General features: G+C 33.3%; 1 protein-coding gene across 1 annotated transcript in view; it reads right to left on the bottom strand.

The window, feature by feature from the left end:
* The window catches only part of Rab3-GEF (Rab3 GDP-GTP exchange factor), a 233,866-nt gene extending 221,904 nt beyond the window's left edge, over window positions 1-11,962 (bottom strand). The window contains exon 1 of the mRNA XM_075299906.1: window positions 11,552-11,962. The gene's annotated coding sequence lies outside the window, so the exon portion shown is untranslated. The remainder of the gene's footprint in view (window positions 1-11,551) is intronic.
* Between the last annotated feature and the right edge of the window lie 258 nt (window positions 11,963-12,220).

Below are 12,220 nucleotides of genomic sequence, written 5' to 3'. Positions count from 1 at the left end.
AGAGAAATAAAATTTTGACTAAATTTTCTATAGAAATAAAATTTTGACAAAATTTTCTATAGAAATAACAGTTTGACAATGTTTTCTATAAAAAATAAAATTTTGGTAGATTATTTTTGGCTCGAGTGGCAACCATGATTATGAACCGATAAGGACCAATTTTTGTGTTATTGGGGATATATATAACTATAGACCGAAAATCTGGGGATCGGCTTATATGGGGGCTATATATAATTATGGACCGATATGGACCAATTTTGGCATGGTTGGTAGAGACAACATACTAACACCACGGACCAAATTTCAATCGGATCGGATGACTTTTGCTCCTCTAAGAGGCTCCGGAGGTCAAATCTGGGGATCGGTTTATATGGGAGCTATATATAATTATGGACCGATGTGGACCAATTTTTGCATGGTCATTATAGAACATATACCAACACCATGTACCAAATTTCAGCCGGATCGGATGAAATTTGGTTCTCTTAGAGACTCCGCAAGCCAAATCGGGGGATCGGTTTATATGGGGGCTATATTTAATTATGGACCGATATGGACCAATTTTTGCATGGTTGTTAGATACCATATACACACAAAAGAATTTTTTTCTGATTCAATCACGAAATTAATTGAACCAATTAATTTTTAATTGAAATGTCTTCAATCACAGAAATGATAGTATCAATTAAAAAATTAATTGAAGGTCAATTAAAAAATTAATTGATCCAATTAAAAAATTAATTGATACTATTATTTTTGTGATTGATTTTTGTTTCAATTAAAAAAATTGTTGAATCAATTAAATTTTTAATTGAATATTTTTTAAAACTCAATTAAAATTTTAATTGGAAAAATTTTCGTGAAAATTTTTTGTGTGTACTAACATCATGTACCAAATTTCAGCCGGATCGGATGAAATTTGCTTCTCTTAGAGCAATCGCAAGCCAAATTTGGGGGTCCGTTTATATGGGGGCTATACGTAAAAGTGGACCGATATGGCCCATTTTCAATACCGTCCGACCTACATCAATAAAAACTACTTGTGCCAAGTTTAAAGTCGATAGCTTGTTTCGTTCGGAAGTTAGCGTGATTTCAACAGACGGACGGACGGACGGACATGCTCAGATCGACTCAGAATTTCACCACGACCCAGAATATATATATACTTTATGGGGTCTTACAGCAATATTTCGATGTGTTACAAACGGAATGACAAAGTTAATATACCCCCATCCTATGGTGGAGGGTATAATAACACAGAAAAAAATATCACCAAAATATTTCCAATTAAAAAGTTAATTGAAGTTGAAATTTTGTTAAATTAATAAATTAATTGGTACAATTAACTTTTTAATCAAGATAGAAACATTAAGTTAATTAAGCCAATGATTGAAAATTTTAAAATTTTTAATTAAAAAGTTAATTGATACAATTAACTTTTAATCAAATTCGGAATACTAAGTCAATTAAAAAAGTGATGAACATTTTTTTTTTAATTTTTAATTAAAATTTTTTTCAAACAATCAATTGTTAATCCAAATAAAATTTCTAAGCCAATTCAGAATGTAATTGAAAATAGTTACCTTTTTTTAACTACTAAATGAATTGAGTTTTGCAATCAATATCAATTAAATTTTTAATTGAATCAATTAAAAAATTAATCGAAATTTGGTAATGAAATCAATTAATTTTTTAATCAAGAATTTTTTCTATGCCCAATTAAAACTGCGATTGATACTATCATTTTCGTGATTGAAGACATTTCAATTAAAAAATTAATTGGATCAATTAATTTCGTGATTGAATCAGAAAAAAATTTTTTGTGTGAATATAGAATCGCATTCTTTTTTCGACTAAAACATTCTTGAAGTTCAATAAAATCGTGTTTTTGACTATGTCTTTTACAAAATCTAGATTTTCTTCCCATATGAACATGTCTGTTTTGCCATATTTGTAAAAGACTATTAGCAAATAAGGTTGATAAAGACTTTCTCAAAATATTAAAATATTTTGTCAAAGCTATTGTACCATAAATCTGATATCGACTCAAAAATGTCCACACAAAAGGTACTAAATCATTCGCGGGGGTACTACGGTACTGACCGGGGTGAAAAAGTATTGAAAAAAGTACTATAGTACTGCATTTTCCATCCCTGAAGTTACTACGTACTCATCCGAACTTTCATTTTCAACAATGAAGAGATTAAAGACGTATATTAGAAATTCGACTAGCGAGAGTAGACTCAATGGATTGGCATTAATGTCGGTTCATCGCCGAATAAATGTGCCGACTGAAGAAGTAATTGATTTATTTGCTGCCCAAAAAGCCCGTCGGCTCAATTTAATATTATAAAAATATTGTATACATACCTATGCATAAATAACATTTTCTAAACATGAGATTATATGAATATATTTTTTTTAAGTTGATAAAAATAAAAATGTTTCTTAAGGAGATCGACATCATAGTCTCCTCTCTATAAAATTATTTAATATATCATGTTGTGCTTGCAAATCAACTTTTCAGATTCTGCTAAGCTAGCCCTCTAATCATATAAGCAATCCCATTAAAACGGGAAGCTTTTTTTCTAAAACAAGCCCAAAGACAATAAAAATTGATAAAATAAAAACAAAACCTATTAAGAACTGTACAAAAGACTTTACACTATATACTGGACTTTATCGTATAGATGTTTCTTGTTTTTGTGTCATATATCTTGAACATTTTATCAACTGGCAAAAAATTGAGGGCATTAGAGGGTTAAAGTCGTTTTAGGCAAACAACAATAATCGATAAATTTTTACCCAACGTAAAAAGTGGATTAGATTTGAATAAATGTTTTGTTTTTACAAGAAAAACGTCCTTATTTGAATTTTGTGTCCTTAGATGACTAGACTATTTTTAGTACAATAGTAAACACTGTCTACTTATGAATTATTCAAACTTAGCAAAGTGGGAAATTTATTTTATTATTCATCATTATTGAAAATTAGTTAACAATATTTACACATGTGTTGGTTTGCTATTATTTGATAACAAATCATTTTTTGTTGCTTTTCACGGTTTTATCCAAAATTGTCAGGCGCTCTCTTTCAATGCCCAAAACAAAATCACTCAATACATTCTATGGGGGGTGGTTGGTGAGAATAAGGTGGTTATATATGGAATTGTGAGAGCCTTGTGCGTGTGGGGAGAGAGCCCCTAACAATTGTTATTGCCCACCACAAACAATTTGAGTAATATCAAATTTATATTGTGTCTCTTCGTATGCTTACTAACATGTGTATGTGTGCAAACAAAAAGATTGTGTAAGATAGTGTAGGTCTTTTTGGGGGTGTTGGGTCACGTATTTTTTGATTTGTTTGCTTTTCGCCGATTACTTAGTAGTATTTCCACAGTGATTTGGACTCATAAAATGTTTACCCTCAGTTAGGTGTATCGAATTTAAAATGGGTAAATTTACATAAAATAAAATTCCATTGAACTGCACTCAAAAACTGGTGAATCAAAAATTTTTGAATAATTTTAGAAAAGTTAATATAGAATTTTAGAAAAGTTAATATTATAAAAAGTTAACTAAAATGTATTAAAAACGCCGATATCACAAAAATAAGTAAATATTTTTTGACAAATTCAAGAAATCATTATTTTTTTTTTTGTAGTTTTGAAGGAATAAATTGGAGCGTCATATGAAGTTCAAGATGGGCGCATTTGTGGTAAAATTTACAAAATTCGGAACTATTTTGTGGGACATGCGAATTTAGTAAATCTTTATGATCTAGGCAAGTTATACATTCAGTTCGTATTAATCGATCGTGCCGAATATTATGTGGAAAATATCCTAAAGTATTGGAGTCTTGGGAAAACACATATTTCGTCAGTAGACGGTGCACGATCGCACTCAGCACACTTCAACCAAGAATGCCTTAAGAGGAGGTTCCACGCACCATTTCTACTACGCAATGCACTGAAAAAAATATTGTCGTGAGGTCAAAGATTTCATGTCTTTAAAATACGAATGCAAATTTTGCTTAGCATAGAAGACGCTTTTCTCTAATATAAAGATAGCCGACTATCAAACCCTTTTTCGGGAGGTTCAAGTGTAGTTCACGTTGGGTTGAGTGAATTACCCGAATTTATTCTGATAATTGGTTGATATTTTTGCTGCAAGTAGAGGATGCTGATGAGGAATGTGGTAATTCCGAAACAGCTGTACATCCAACCATCTTGCAGTCTATAGGGCTTTGCCCAAATAAATTTGACAAGCATATTTTTCCTCTGTTGGTTAAGCTACACTTGTAGTTTAGTCAATGCATGGCTTTAAGCTGAGATCAAAAAAAGAAACAACAATAACGATTGAAGAGAAGCCAACAATAACAAACAAAACGAATGAAGATAGAGGAAGCACGCTCAAAAACAAACCCAGCCAAATACATACAAATCGATGATTTGAGTTTGGCAAAGGAAAAGAGATATGCTGGCAAATTTGTTTAGGCAGTAGCCGACTATCAAACCCTTTTTCGGGAGGTTCAAGTGTAGTTCACGTTGGGTTGAGTGAATTACCCGAATTTATTCTGATAATTGGTTGATAGTTTTGCTGCAAGTAGAGGATGCTGATGAGGAATGTGGTAATTCCGAAACAGCTGTACATCCAACCATCTTGCAGTCTATAGGGCTTTGCCCAAATAAATTTGACAAGCATACTTTTCCTCTGTTGGTTAAGCTACACTTGTAGTTTAGTCAATGCATGGCTTTAAGCTGAGATCAAAAAAAGAAACAACAATAACGATTGAAGAGAAGCCAACAATAACAAACAAAACGAATGAAGATAGAGGAAGCACGCTCAAAAACAAACCCAGCCAAATACATACAAATCGATGATTTGAGTTTGGCAAAGGAAAAGAGATATGCTGGCAAATTTGTTTAGGCAGTAGCCGACTATCAAACCCTTTTTCGGGAGGTTCAAGTGTAGTTCACGTTGGGTTGAGTGAATTACCCGAATTTATTCTGATAATTGGTTGATAGTTTTGCTGCAAGTAGAGGATGCTGATGAGGAATGTGGTAATTCCGAAACAGCTGTACATCCAACCATCTTGCAGTCTATAGGGCTTTGCCCAAATAAATTTGACAAGCATACTTTTCCTCTGTTGGTTAAGCTACACTTGTAGTTTAGTCAATGCATGGCTTTAAGCTGAGATCAAAAAAAAAGAAACAACAATAAAGATTTTTCTTTGTCCAAAAGTTGATAAACTTTTCAATGAAGTCGTATTGTCCTTATAATTAAGTGATTTCACTTAAAAATGGGTTTCATAATATGAAAGAACAAATTTTTGGGCTAAGGTCAACTTGACTTTAATAATTCAGAAAAATTCTTTGCCTTTCAATTTGTTGTCTTTTTGCATCTTGGTTACAAAGCAAAAATCGTTCAAATATACACTCATAGAAAAAATCAAGCACGGCGTGCTCATTTCAAAACGATTCTTTCACGAAAGTGAATCAACACACATGTGGTGTCAATCTGACAGCGATAAAATGACACCATGCGTGCATGAGTCACGGAAATAATATCTTCGTGAGTGTGCCTGAGTAAAGGATTACACTCACGAAAATAATCCTGCTCACCAACATAAAACGCTTAAGAGTTAAACTCATTTACAATTTTAGTGATACCTGGGATGTAAAGAGTGTAATAACTCTCTCGATTTTAAAATGCTCATGATTTCAGACACGTCGCTAAGGTAAATTACTCATAAAACTATTACTCATAAAACATTTTTGTGAATCACGACATTTTCGTGCGTGATTAAAAATTTTCTTTTCATGAGTGTGCGTGAGCGTGAGTCCTACCAAACAATATCGTGCGTGAGTGTTCGTGAGCAAGGTTTTTTCCGTCGTGAGTGTGCGTGAGCGTGAGTAAACTATTACTTACGTACACACCTCTATTCTAGAGACATATCAATTTATTCGATAATAATTTTGTGGGCTAATTATAAATTCATCATCAATTAGAAAGAATTCGTTTGATTTTAAAAAAGTTACATTCGCAATGGAAAAGGTTTCGTTTGATTTGAAAAAATGTCCCATTTGATTTTAAAAAAGTTTCATTAGAAATGGAAAAGGTTTCATTTGATTTGACAAAGGTTTCATTTGAAATGAAAAACCTATATATCAGAGAAATGAGTTTTCTAAGCAAAAATCGAAAATCTTTAAAATTTAAAAAGAAAATTGTTATCCTCGGCATATACACACAAAAAAAAATATTTTTTATATTCAATTACGAAATTAATTGATCCAATTAAAAAATTCATTGATACTATTAATTAATGTGTTTGATTTTTTTTAAATTACAAATTTATTGAATCAATTAAATTTTTAATTGAAAATTTCTTAAAACTCAATTAAGACTATAATTGGAAAACTTTTCGTGAAATTTTCTTCTGTGTAGCAGCGTGCAAATGGTGAATTTGGGCTAAAAGCGATCACAGTAATTTATTTAGAGGGCCTAAGCGCTATTTTATAATCGTACTCAACTTTTTTCATTATCCGGTTTCGGTTTGTGTAACTGAATCCGGTTAATCGGTTAACCAGTGCCGGTTTTGGACACCCTAATTGGGACGCTTTCATCCCCAAAAATTCCCCATTGATTAAAATTCCTCACAAAACTTTTGAACAAGTTTTTTATGAAAAAATTAAGAAATTATTTCAGAATTAAAAAAAATGATTTTTTTTAATTTTGAAATTATTTCATAATTTTTTCATAAAAAACTTGTCCAAATTTTTTTGGGGAATTTTGTGAGGAATTTTAATCAATTGGGAATTTTTGGGGACGAAAGCGTCCCAATTAGGGTGTCCAAAACCAACACTGGTTAACCGATTAACCGGATTCAGTTACACAAACCGAAACCGGATAATGAAAAAAAATGTAATTTTCGGTTAACCGAGAAAACCGGGGTTTGACCATCGGTTAACCGGTTTTCGGTATTTCAACGAAATTTCTTTCTATTTTGCATACACCGAAAAAAAGTAAACTGTTTTATAGGAAGAATAAACTAACTCGCACGAAATTTGAGATGGTTAAATAGCTTTGTGGAAATCTCAAAATGTGCTTTTTAACTACAGTTCACGAAATTACACCCTCTAATAGAAGAAAATATTAACTAAAAGTTAGTTAGTTCATTCTTACTATTTTTGGGAATCGTACGAAAATTTTCATTTGATTTAGTTCATATTGAACTTATGTGTACGGTCATCGAACTTTATACTCACGTTTAGTTCATAAAATATTTGAGACATACTTAAAAAAACGAAAATTTCTTTGGGCTGTGGAAAATTCCGCAAAAAGTTATAAAATTTAACTACTAACAAATAATCTTTTTACAATAAAAATAAGATAAATTAAGCGTTAGTTTAACTAGGGAAATTTTATCTGTGTATATTTCTTCCAAAAGTGGAACTTTTTGCAGAGATATACTGAAGGTGAGAAACAAATGACTACCCTAAGGGAAATTAGTACAAATTGCCACAAATGGACCCATCACAGGACTGATACTAGTGCTCCAGTTTATCAACATTTTTAATTGTAATATAATTTATTGATTTTTATACTCACTTAAAAACTTTTTGAATCCATACTTTTACTACTATACAACTATAAGAATTGTTCAACATATTCCTTTCTGGTGCGATACGAATGGAAACAGGGTCCTATGGGGTAGTCCTACTAAGTTTTTCCAGGAACAAGGTCCTAATACGGCATTCAATCTTCCTGTCGATGTTCTATAAATTATTAATTTTATTACAATGAATTTTTATTTATTTTTTTTAATAAAATCAGTATTTAAAACTCATTTTCACTAATTTTTTATAATTGCGATTTTAACCGGTTTTGAGCAAAATAAAAAAACCGAAAACCGGTTTTTAAAAAATTGGGGTTTTCGGATAAACCGAAAATTGTCTTTTCAAAAAAATCGGTTATTTGGACACCCTAGTCCCAATTTGGGGACAAAATCCAGACAAATACTGGCAATATTGGCCGGAGTGTTCGCTTTTTTTTAGTAAAGGTGGGTATTAAGTTCGAGTTTAGACGCTAAAATCGTTATTTTTTCAGTAAAGTGAAAACTAAATCAGTAAAAAAATGCATAAAATTATACATATTTGTTGGAGTCCTGCGCCACACTGTGGAACAGGAGACGAGATAGACACATGGTGTCTTTGGCAATAATGCTCAGGGTGAGTCCCTGAGTCGATATAACCATGTCCGTCTGTCCATCCATCCGTCCGTCCGTCTGTCTGTGAACACATTTTTGTGATCAAAGTCTAGGTCGCAATTTAAGTCCAATCGCCTTCAAATTTGGCACTTGTTCCTAATTTGGGCCAGAATAGAACCCTATTGATTTTGGAAGAAATCGGTTCAGATTTAGATATAGCTCCCATATATATCTTTCGCCCGATATGCACTAATATGGACCCAGCAGCCAGAGTTTTATGCCGATTTGCTTGAAATTTTGTACAAACATAACACTTAGTCGTATAGTCAAGTGTGCAAAATTTGATTGAAAGCGGTTCAGATTAAGATATTGCTCCCATATATATCTTTCGCCCGATATGGACTTATATGGCCCCAGAAGCCAGATTTTTGGCCGAATTTGGTTGCAATTTTGCACTAGAAGTACAATTAGTAGTATAGTCAAGTAAAGTATAGTCCCATATATATCTTTCGCCCGATATGGACTAATATGGTCCTAAAAGCCAGAGTTTTGGCCCAATTTTTTGCACAGGGAGTAGATTTAGCATTGTAGCTATGCGTGCTAAATTTGGTTGAAATCGATTCAGATTTAGATATAGCTCCCCTATATATCTTTCGCCCGATATGCACTTAGTGCCAAATTTTATTGAGATTTAGATATAGCTCCCATATATATCTTTCGCCCGATTTACACTCATATGACCACAGAGGCCAATTTTTATCCCCGATTTAGTTGAAATTTTGCACAGGGAGTAGAATTAGCATTGTAACTATGCGTGCCAAATTTGGTTGAAATCGGTTCAGATTTAGATATAGCTCCCATATATAGCTTTCGCCCGATTTACACTCATATGACCACAGAGGCCAATTTTTTGCTCCGATTTAGTTGAAATTTTGCACAGGGAGTAGAATTAGCATTGTAGCTATGCGTGCCAAATTTGGTTGAAATCGGTTCAGATTTAGATATATCTCCCATATAGCTTTCGCCCGATTTACACTCATATGACCACAGAGGCCAATTTTTAACCCCGATTTAGTTGAAATTTTGCACAGGGAGTAGAATTAACATTGTAGCTATGCGTGCCAAGTTTGGTTGAAATCGGTTCAGATTTAGATATACCTTCCATATATATGTGTTTCTGATTTCGACAAAAATGGTCAAAATACCAAGATTTTCCTTGTAAAATCTCCACTGCTTAGTCGATAAGTTGTAAAAATGACTCTAATTTTCCTAAGCTTCTAATACATATACATTGAGCGATAAATCATAAATAAACTTTTGCGAAGTTTCATTAAAATTGCTTCAGAATTAAATGTTTCCCATATTTTTATACCCTCCACCATAGGATGGGGGTATATTAACATTGTCATTCCGTAACACATCGAAATATTGATCTAAGACCCCATAAAGTGTATATATTCTGGGTCGTGGTGAAATTCTGAGTCGATCTGAGCATGTCCGTCCGTCCGTCCGTCTGTTGAAATCACGCTAACTTCCGAACGAAACAAGCTATCGACTTGAGACTTGGCACAAGTAGTTTTTAATGATGTAGTTCGGATGGTATTGCAAATGGGCCATGTCGGTCTACTTTTACGTATAGCCCCCATATAAACCGATCCCCCGATTTGACTTGCAGAGCCTCTAAGAGAAACAATTTTCATCCGATCCGGCTGAAATTTGGTACATGGTGTTAGTATGTGGTCTCTAACTACCATGCAAAAATTGGTCCATATCGGTCCATAATTATATATAGCCCCCATATAAACCGATCCCTCGATTTGGCTTGCGGAGCCTCTATGAGAAGCAAATTTCATCCGATCCGGATGAAATTTGGTACATGGTGTTAGTATATGGTCTCTAACAACCATGAAAAAATTGGTCCATATCGGTCCATAATTATATATAGCCCCCATATAAACCGATCCCCCGATTTGGCTTGCGGAGCCTCTAATAGAAGCAAATTTCATCCGATCCGTCTGAAATTTGGTACATGGTGTTAGTATATTGTCTCTAACAACCATGCAAAAATTGGTCCATATCGGTCTATAATTATATATAGCCCCCATATAAACTGATCACCAGATTTGACCTTCGGAGCCTCTTGGAAGGAAAATTTATCTGATGCAGTTGAAATTTGGTACGTGATGTTAATATATGGCCTCAAACACGCATGTAAAAATTGGTCGATATCGGTCCATAATTATATATTGGCCCCATATAAACCGATCCCCAGATTTGACCTCCGGAGCACCTTGAAAGAGCAAAATTCTTCCCATTCGGTTGAAATTTGGTACGTGATGTTAGTATAGGGTATCCAACAACCATGCAGGAATTGGTTCCTATCAGTCCATAATAATATATAGCTCCCATATAAACCGATCCCCAGATTTGAACTCCGGTGCCTTTTGGAGAAGCAAAATTCATCCTATCTGGTTGAAATTTGGTACGTGGTGGTAGTATATGATATTTAACAACCATGTGAGTTGAAATTTGTGGATGACAGTCTTTCGTAGAAGTTTCTACGCAATCCATGGTGGAGGGTACATAAGATTCGGCCTGGCCGAACTTACGGCCGTATATACTTGTTTATAATTGCGATTTTAACCGGTTAACAGGTTTTGATCAAAATAAAAAAAAACAAAAACCGGTTTTTAAAAAATTGGGATTTTCGGATAAACCGAAAATTGTCTTTTCAAAAAAATTGGTTATTTGGACACCCTAATCCCTATTTGGGGCAAAATCCAGACAAATACTGGAAATATTGGCCGGAGGGTTCACTTTTTTTTTTTTTTTTTAGTAAACATTTAAAATTTAGTTGCGTCTGTGTTAGCTTTTTTTCAGTGAACAAAATTCTGCTATTTGTCTTTCCTCAATATAAACTCACCACTGTGCATTATCGTATTCAACGTAGTAGTATTAACAGTAGTTATCGCTGCTAAAGGGAAAATCACACTCGTACAAAAACAAAGAGAGACGAAACTGCAGACAACAACAATAGCGGCAATAATGACGACTTCGGTAACAACGACCAACGAAGAAGAACAACGTACAATACAACAAGGTCACTGGAAAAATCGTTAAAGCAGAGACGAAGAAAATTCCTAAAGTATACACACCACACAACAGCAGGGGTAGAAAAATATTCAAGCCAACAAAATATTGCTTAAATTTTCCATTTTGTAGATTTCTTTATTGTTAAGCTTTAATAGAGAATTATGGGGCAAAAAATTGTGATGTTCTTAATATATAGATTTTTTTATGAATATAACTTAAAAAAATTCTCTTGTCCTCTGGACCTACTTACCTACATATTTAGCCCAGAATTTAAAAAAACCAAGCCTCCATTAGTAGTTTGAAGCAATAGTGGTATAGGACCTTGTTCTTATTCTTTTTAGCTTTTCTTTCTTTTTTCTGCTTCTTCTTGTTTTTTTTTTTTCTCACTTACAATATTTTTCTTTATACAAAAAAGTTGTAATTTTTCTATAATAATTTTCACAATTTATTCACACACTTTTTAAAACTTTTCTTTTGATATGATAGGAGACTTTTTCAATTAACAGAGTTCTTTTTTTTTCTTCTTCCCAGCTTAATCAACTTTATGTATAACTTTTATATAAAAAAAAGATCTTTCTCTTCTTCAGTTGGTATGTATCCACCGTTTTGGACCTTTCTATATTTAGAGCTGCAATGGTTTCCGTTCAAACGTCCTATCACCTCAAAGTCTAAATAACAACTGTTAAAGTTGTAGCAGTAATCGCGCTCTGTATAGCTCGGTTGAATTCCATAGCTTTAAAGTTTCGCAAAAGCTCTCTTCCACAAAGCTTTTGCCAAGAAATTCCTGGATTTGGAAGAAAATACAACACTTGTTGGATTTTGTGATGATACGCAAAGCGCATGATTTGTTTTCATTTTCCTCTATTTCCAACCGGTTTGTTTACAAACATTGTATCCTTGGTATGGGGTTCAACATGTG

Source organism: Haematobia irritans, chromosome 3 (assembly GCF_050003625.1).
Source record: "Haematobia irritans isolate KBUSLIRL chromosome 3, ASM5000362v1, whole genome shotgun sequence".
In the NCBI taxonomy this organism is placed as follows: domain Eukaryota; kingdom Metazoa; phylum Arthropoda; class Insecta; order Diptera; family Muscidae; genus Haematobia; species Haematobia irritans.
Note: the sequence above shows the minus strand (reverse complement) of the source record. Positions and strands in the feature narration are given on the sequence as shown.